Below are 8910 nucleotides of genomic sequence, written 5' to 3'. Positions count from 1 at the left end.
GCAGTGAGTCATGACTGCACCACTCCACTCAAGCCTGGGTGGCAGAGTGAGACCCAGTCTCCAAAACAACTACTACAATACAAAGCAAAAATTAAAAAGATAATACAACAGAGAGGTTAATGCAAATGCAACTGTCGCCCAGGCTGGAGTGCAGTGGCACGATCTCAGCTCACTGCAACCTCCACCTCCTGGGTTCAACCAATTCTCCTGCCTCAGCCTCCCGAGTAGCTGGAACTACAGGTGCACGCTACCACGTCTGGCTAATTTTTGTACTTTTAGTAGAGAAGGGGTTTCACCATGTTGGCCATGCTGGCCTCGAACTCCTGACCTCAAGTGATTCACCTTCTTCAGCCTCCCAAGGTGCTGGGATTACAGGCGTGAGCCCCTGTGCCCAGCCAACATAAATATTAATTCAGAATCCAAGGCTAAGAGCATTAAAGACAGGTTGAAAGAGCAGAAGTAGCACCTTTGGGATGTGGAGATTTGATCAAGTTGGCATTTCAATGGCACTGAGGATGCCAAGAACACCCAAATCCTAACCTGGGACACCCTTTTCTCCCAGATCTCTGTGAGACACAGCAGCCGCTCTTCGTCCTCCCCAGTTCTCAGTCCATGTGTTTTGAGTGGGATGTGCCAGCGTGCTACAACCTGTTGGCTACAAGGATTGTTTTCCAGGATAGATGTGATCAAGGAGCCCAATGAGGTCCCACCCCAGAATGTGGGGGGACTCAACCACAACATGCACAAAACTAAATGCCTGGTTTCCCCAAAAAGCCTGGTACTTTCCTTGTGACCCCAGATTCAGTAAGTGTTACCACCATCCACCCGATGAAGGATGTAAAAACCAGCAAACATTTGTAACCTCTCCCTCCCCATCACCCACTCTCCAGTCCATTATTGAGCCCCATTGATCTCACTTCCTAAACGTCTCTCAATTGTAGTCTCAACAATCTCTAGTGACCTCCATTTTTCCACTATCCCTCTGTTGTCAAGCCACCAGTATCTCTTCACTGGTCTATGGAAGTGGCCTGCTAACTTGTCTGCTTACTTCCACACTTGCTTCTCTCTACATTTGTCTATTCCAGCCCATTATCCAAGCTGGGGTCACAGCCACCTTTTTTTTTTTTTTTTTTTTTTTTTTTTTGAGGCAGGTCTTGCTCTGTTGCCCAGGCTAATGTGCAGTGGCATGAACTGCACTCAACCTCCTGGGCTCAGGTGATCCTCCCACCTTAGCCTCCTGGGTAGCTGGGACTACAGGCACATGCCACCACACCCACCTAATTTTAATATATTTTTTTGTAGAGATGGGTGTCTTGCTATGTTGCCCAGGCTAGTCTCAAACTCCTGGGCTCAAGCAATCTTCCTGCCTTGGCCTCTGAAAGTGCGGGGATTACAGGCATGAGTCACAGCACCTGGCCCATTCTTTCTTTCTTTCTTTTTATTTTGTGTGTGCTCATTAACCATCCCCACCTTCCCGCTGCTTTGTTCTCTAATGAACTATTTTATTCAAGACCTTTGTTTTCAGAGACAGAAATTCCAGAACACACAGGTTTTAGCAACACAGGGAACCCATTGTTTCACCTACCAGAAGAATCCAGGGGAGGCCTGGCTTCCAGTATAGCCAGAGCCCAGGATCCAGAGTGCGGCATCAGAAGTGTGGTCATCCTGTCTCGGCTCTGCACATTCTGTCTGTGGGCCTTGCCCTCAGGTAACCAATCCCCTGAGTGGGTCCCAGAAGCTCTAGGATTCCAGCCTTGCAACCCAGCCATCCAGAGGACTGGCATAGAGATGCCCTCCCTGAAGCAGGACCCTGAAGAGAGTACCGTGGGTAAAAGATTAGGAAAGAAGCCCACCCAATAAAGGGAGATGGCAAGGAAACCTGACATCAGGTTGCAGATCTGGGTAAAGGACGCTGCTGATAAAGACATACCTGAGACTGGGCAATTTACAAAAGAAAGAGGTTTAATTTGACTCACAGTTCCATGTGGCTGGGGAAGCCCCACAATCATGGCGGAAGGCAAGGAGTCACATCTTACATGGATGTTGGCAGGCAAAGAGAGAGAGCTTGTGCAGGGGAACTCCTCTTTTTAAAACCATCAGATCTCATGAGACGTATTCACTATTATGAGACTAGCTTGGGAAAGACCTGTCTCCGTGATTCAGTTACCTCCACCAGGTCCCTCCCACAACGTGTGGGAATTCAAGATGAGATTTGGTTGGGGACATAGTGCAACCATATCAGGGGAGAAAGGTAGCCTTTGAGCATTTGTAAGCACCAGCCTGTCCTTCCCTGGCTTTAGGGTTCAAATCCACATGGCTGCAATTTAAAAAGGGCATAAAAACAAACAAACAAACCCTAAACTAAAACCTCAATGGCACCTCCTGGTGTCTGACAGAAGTAATCACAGAAACATGTTCGGGCCACTGTAGATATTTGAATATGGTGGGGCTATTAGATGATATTAAGGAATTATTTTAAATTTTGGTATGTGAAATAAAAGTATTCTATAAAAACATGACTTTATTTATTTATTTAGAGACAGAGTCTCGCTCTATCGCTCAGGCTGGAATGCAGTGGCGCGATCTCGGCTCACTCTAACCTCCCCCTCCCAGGTTCAAGTGATTCCCCTGCCTCAGCCTCCCGAGTAGCTGGGACTACAGGTGTGCATCACCATGCCCAGCTAATTTTTTGTATTTTATTAGAGACAGGGTTTCACCATGTTGGCCAGGATGGTCTCAATCTCCTGACCTCGTGATCCACCTGCTTCGGCCTCCCAAAGTGCTGGGATTATAGGCATGAGCCACAGCGCCCAGCCACCCAGAGAATGTTCTCTTTATCCAAGGGTACAACTTATGGCAAATTAATTGTGGACCAAGTTATTTGCAAGAAGAGGTCCTATGACTCCCGCATTAATTAATAGATACTGAATTTTCAATCAGCACTATTTTTTTCTATGCATGAAAATGGAATTGCTCTGGTTTTTTGAGTGACTTTTCATTAGAGGGCCTTCCAGTCACTCCTGCAAGCTGCCTAACCTGGCACACCACGCCCAAGTGTAACCGTGAATCCGAATGAGTGGGCTGACCTAAGGGAACGCCACCAGGCCTCACCCTGAGCCCAGGCTCACGCTTTGCCCTCCTGGGAACCTTGGCCTGTGCATCTTTCCTTATCTGTGGAGTCACGTCTTTGGAGCACCTGGGCTTAGGAAGAATGATTAGTGAATCTGTGTAAGCCAAGCAAAGTTCAAAGACCTGCCCAGTCTTCATTTCCAAACAATCTCTTATCTATGAGACAGTGGCCGGCGGCATGACTCAGCCTGACCCCAGCCTCAGTAACAAACTCTGAGAAGGACACGCGGGGAGAGGCTGCAGCTCTTAGAACTTGGAGCCATGGCCACCTGACCCCGGAATGAAACCCGATAAACAAGCATTTACTGAACACTCACTGGAAGTGCTTACAAGGCACTAAGCTAAGCACCGTCAAGAACCTTGATCTCAAAGGCTGCACCACATCTGTGGCAGGTGACGGAAGGGAATGCTTTTCCCAGGCAACTGCCTAGGAAAGAAATCCCAGAGACATTTAGGGACTGGTTTAAGGTCATGATGACTGGAGCCAAGCGGAGACTAGACTTCAGATCTCCTGATTTTCTTTTCTTTTCTTTTTCTTTTTCTTTTTTTTTGTTTTGTTTTGTTTTGAGATGGAGTCTTGCTCCATCGCCCAGGCTGGAGTGCAGTAGCACGATCTTGGCTCACTGCAGCCTCTGCCTCCTGGGTTCAAGCGATTCTCCCACCTCAGCCTCCCAAGTAGCTGGGATTACAGGGGCTCACCACCACACCCAGCTATTTTTTACATTTTTAGTAGAGATGGGGTTTCACCATGTTGCCCAGGCTGGTCTCGAACTCCTGACCTCAGGTGATTCAGAGGTGATTCACCTGCTTCAGCCTCCCAGAGTGCTGGGATTACACGTGTGAGCCAGCATGCCCGGCCAGATCTCCTGATTTTCAAGGTCACACGTCTCCCCACCAGGTGCACAAACGCCAAAAGACAGCGTGGCTTACTAGCATATATTTTAAAAATATTGGCCAGGTGTGGTGGCTCACGCCTATAATCCCAGCACTTTGGGAGGCCGAGGCGGGTGGATCACGAGGTCAGGAGATCGAGACCATCCTGGCTAACACCGTGAAACCCCGTCTCTACTAAAAACACAAAAAATTAGCCGGGCATGGTGGCGGGCGTCTGTAGTCCCAGCTACTCGGGAGGCTGAGGCAGGAGAATGGTGCGAACCCGGGAGGCGGAGCTTGCAGTGAGTGAACCGAGATCGCGCCACTGCACTCCAGCCTGGGTGACAGAGTGAGACTCTACTTCAAAAAAAAAAAAAAAAATTTTGGCCAGGCGCGGTGACCTACTCCTGTAATCCCAGCACTTTGGGATGCCAAGGTGGGCAGATCACAAGGTTAGGAGTTCGAGACCACCCTGGCCAACATGGTGAAACCTTGTCTCTACTAAAAATACAAACATTAGCCAGGCACGGTGGCAGGTGCCTGCAATCCCAGCTACTCGGGAGGCTGAGGCAGGAGAATCACTTGAAACCAGAAGGCAGAGGTTGCAGTGAGCTGAGATTGTGCCACTGCACTCCAGCCTGGACAAAAAGAGTGAAACTCTGTCTCAAAAAATATATTTATTTATTTAATTAATTAATTTATTTTTTAGACACACAGTCTTGTTTTGTGGCCCAGGCTGGAGTGCAGGGGTGTGATCATAGCTCACTGCTGCCTCAAATTCTTGAGATCAAGGGATCCTTCAGCCTCAGCCTCCCAAGTAGCTGGGACTACAGGCATGTGCTATGACACTCTCCCAATTTTTGGACTATTTGCAGAGACAAGGTCTCAATATCTCAGCCAGGCTGGTCTTGAAGTCCCAGGCTCAAGTGATCTGCCCGCCTCGGCCTCCCAAAGTGCTGGGGTTACAGGCATGAGCCACCATGCCCAGCCTAGAAAATATTTTTATAGTTTTTTCTCTTATTTAAAATGTACATGTGATATTTTGACATATATACACATTCATGAAATTATCACCTCAGCAAGATATTAAACATTTCATTGCCCCCAAAAGTTTCCCCAGCGAAACATTGATTTGTTTTCTGTTACTGCACATTAGTTTGCATTTTCTGGAATTTTATACAATTGAAATAATACAGTAGGCACTTTCAGGGGGTCTTTCTCCTTTCCCTTGGCAGAAGTGCTTTGAGATTCATGCAGATTGCAGAGCGTGTCAATAGTTCACATCGTTTTATTGCTGAATACAATCTACTATGTGGCTAGGCCACCGTTTGCTTATCCATTCACCTTGATGTACTTTGGTGGTGCTTCCAATTCTTTGGCTATTCTAAATGAAGCTGCTATGAACATTTGTGTACATGTCTTTGTTTAGACATCTGCTTTGGTTTCTTTGGGTTAATACCTAGGATTGGAACGGCTGGGTCATGTGGTGGATGTACATTTAACTGTTTCACAGGCTGGCAAGCTGCTTTTGGAAGTGATTGGACCATTTTATGTTTCTACCAGCCATGGACCCGCGTTCCAGTTGCCCCTCATCTTTGTCAAAACTTGTAGTCAGTATTTTAAATTTTAGGCATCCTAACAAGATATGGAGTGGTGTCTCATTGTGGTTTTAATTTACATAATTACATAATTACTAATAATGTTAAGCATTTTTTTTTTTGAGATGGAGTTTCGCTCTTGTTGCTGGAAGACAATGGCACGATCTTGGCTCACTGCAACCTCTGCCTCCCGGGTTCATGCAATTCTCCTGCCTCAGCCTCCCAAGTAGCTGGGATTACAGGTGTGTGCCACCACGCCCAGCTAATTTTGTATTTTTTTAGTAGAGACGGGGTTTCACCATGTTGGTCAGACTGGTCTTGAACTCCTGATCTGAAGTGATCCACCTGCCTCAGACTTCCAAAGTGCTGGGATTACAGGTGTGAGCCACTGCACCCGGCCAATGTTGAGCATCTTTTCATGTGCTTATTTACCATCATGTATCTTCTTTGGTGAAGTGCCCATTCAAATCTTTTGCCCAGTAGCCGAGTGCAGAGGCTCACCCCTGTAATCCCAGTGACTCGAGAGGCTGAGACAGGAGGATCACTTGAGGCCAGGAGTTTGAGGCTGCAGTGAGCCGTGATTGTGCCACCGCACTCCAGCCTGGATAACAGAGCGAGACCCTGTTTCTTAAAACAAAACAAAACAAAACAAAAACCCCAAAAAACCCCACAATCTTTTACCCATTAAAAAAATTGGATTGTTTTATTATTATTGGGTTTTGAGAATTTTTTTTTTTTTTTGAGATGGACTTTCACTCTTGTTGCCCAGGCTGGAGTGCAATGGCGCGATCTCGGCTCATTGCAACCTGCGCCTCCTGGGTTCAAGCCATTCTCCTACCTCAGCCTCCCGAGTAGCTGGAATCACAGATGCCCGCCACCAAGCCGGCTAATTTTTGTATTTTCAGTAGAGACGGGGTTTCACCACGTTGACCAGACTAGTCTCGAACTCCTGACCTGGTGATCTGCCCACCTCAGCCTCCCAAAGTGCTGGGATTACAGGCGAGAGCCACTGCGCACGGCCCGCTTTGAGACTTTCTTATGCATTGTACATTTGTACATCTAGATACTAGTGCTTTCTCAGATATGTAATATGCAAATTTTTTGTGCTTGTCTGTGGCTTGTCTTTTCATTCTTATAACAACCTTTCAAATATAAAATTTGATTAATTTTGTTGAAGTCCAATTTATCAATTTTTTCTTTTATGGATTGTGCTTTTAGTGTGTTGTGTAACCTAAGCTCACAAAGATTTATCTCCTGTTTAGAAGTTTTATAATTTAAGGTTTTAATTTGGGTTTCTGCTCCAGTTTGTGTTCATTTGTATATATGATGTGAGGTAGGAATCAGAGTTGATTTTTTTGCATATGACATAACTGCTCCAGCACATTTGTTGGATATGCTATCTTTTCACCACTCAATTGCTTCTGTTGGAAAATCAGTTGTCTGAGGCCAGTCATGGTGGCTCACACCTGTAATCCCAGCACTTTGGGAGGCCGAGGTGGGTGGATCACTTGAGGTCAGGAGTTCAAGACCATCCTGGCCAACATGGTGATACCCTGTCTCTACTAAAATTATAAAAAATTAGCCTGGTGTGGTGGCAGGCAACTGCAATCCCAGTTACTCGGGAGGCTGAGGCAAGAGAATTGCTTGAACCCGGGAGGTGGAGGCTGCAGTGAGCCGAGATCACACCACTGCACCCTAGCCTGGGCAACAGAGCAAGACTCCATCTCAAAATAAATAAATAAATAAGAAAATCAGTTGTCTGTATAGGTGTGGGTCTATTTCTGGATTCTTCCTGGCGTTCCATTATCTATTCACTGTTGTTGCATTAATACCACAAACAGTTTTGATTACTCCGGCTTTACAATAAGCCTTGAGGTCAAGTTAATATTATTCCCCCAAATTCAACTTGCTCAAAGTTGTTTTGGTTATTCTAGTTTCTTTGCATTTCCATATAAATAATAGAATCAGTTTGTCAATTTCTAACCCCATCCTCCACCACCTCCCCACCCCCTGCCAAAAACAGCCTGCTGGAATTTTGACGGAAATTGTTTTTAACTGGAATAGATCAATTTGGGGAGGATTAAGCCAATCTTGCATTCCTGAGATAAACCCTACTTGGTTAAGATATATTATTATCCTTATATTATTGGAGTCTGCTTGCTAAAATGTGGTTACTAATTTTTGTATCTGTGCTCATGAGTGACATTGGGTTGTAGTTTTCCTGTCATGTCTTTAGTGCCGTTTTGGTATCAGAGTAATTCTGGCTTCATAGAATGAATTGAGAAGTGTTCCTTCCTCTTTAATTTTCTGGTAGAATTTGTGTTAAATGAGTATTATGTCCTCCTTAAATGTTTGGTAGAATTTAGCAGTGAAGCCATATGGGCCTGAAGTTTTCTTCCCTTCTGGGAAGGTTTTTAAATTACATATTCAATTTCTTTAATTGACTTAAGACTATTCAGGTTATCTATTTCTTTTTTGTTTTTTTACCCGGCTAATTTTTGTGTTTTTAATAGAGACAGGGTTTCACCATGCTAGCCAGGCTGGTCTCGAACTCCGGACCTCAAGTGATCCCCAAAGTGCTGCGATTACAGGCATGAGCCACTGCACCCAGCCCAGGTTACCTATTTCTTACTGAGCAAGCTTTGGTCCTCTGTGTTTTTCAAGGAGTTTGTCCACTTCATCCAGGTTGTCAAATTTATTGGCATTCCATTGTTCATAACACCCCCTTACTATCCTGTCCCCTGGCTGTATTCTACTGGGCAGAAGCCAGTTAGCTTTGTCCAGGCTCAGAACCTATTTCTCCACTCACACCAACTACAAAGACCACCAGATCGTTTTCTATTTTACTCCAGAGTGCAGCCAATGTATTTGGGTGGCCCTGGGCTCACTCAGCCCACACTCTGGTGATGCCTTCTTCACTGATTTGCTCTCACACCACTAACTGGGTTACTATGAGGCCTGGACACTCCCTTCTGTGGACCACAGGAAAGGCTGTGGGAACAGACCTCCAGCAGGGTGTGCGACCCAGGAGGGAGGCAACCTCATTCGGGGGAGGAATCACATGGACTCCTGGAATTCCTGGATGAAGACACCTGGGCTGCCTCAGACACAGGACTTGCTGGAGCCACACCTTGGACCTGCTGGGGACTCAGTCATTGGTGCAGGGCTCTGTACAGATCCAGACAGAGAATGGGCCCAGTGGAGACTCTGGGATGAGCGCGCAGGGGACGCAGCTGTCACATCCATTTCTAATAGCAGCCATGAAGATGAACCCTGACCTTTGTGAAATGCTTCATACTTACCAAGCATT

The sequence above is a fragment of the Pongo abelii genome, chromosome 1, assembly GCF_028885655.2.
Source record: "Pongo abelii isolate AG06213 chromosome 1, NHGRI_mPonAbe1-v2.0_pri, whole genome shotgun sequence".
In the NCBI taxonomy this organism is placed as follows: domain Eukaryota; kingdom Metazoa; phylum Chordata; class Mammalia; order Primates; family Hominidae; genus Pongo; species Pongo abelii.
This window is presented reverse-complemented; position numbering follows the sequence as displayed.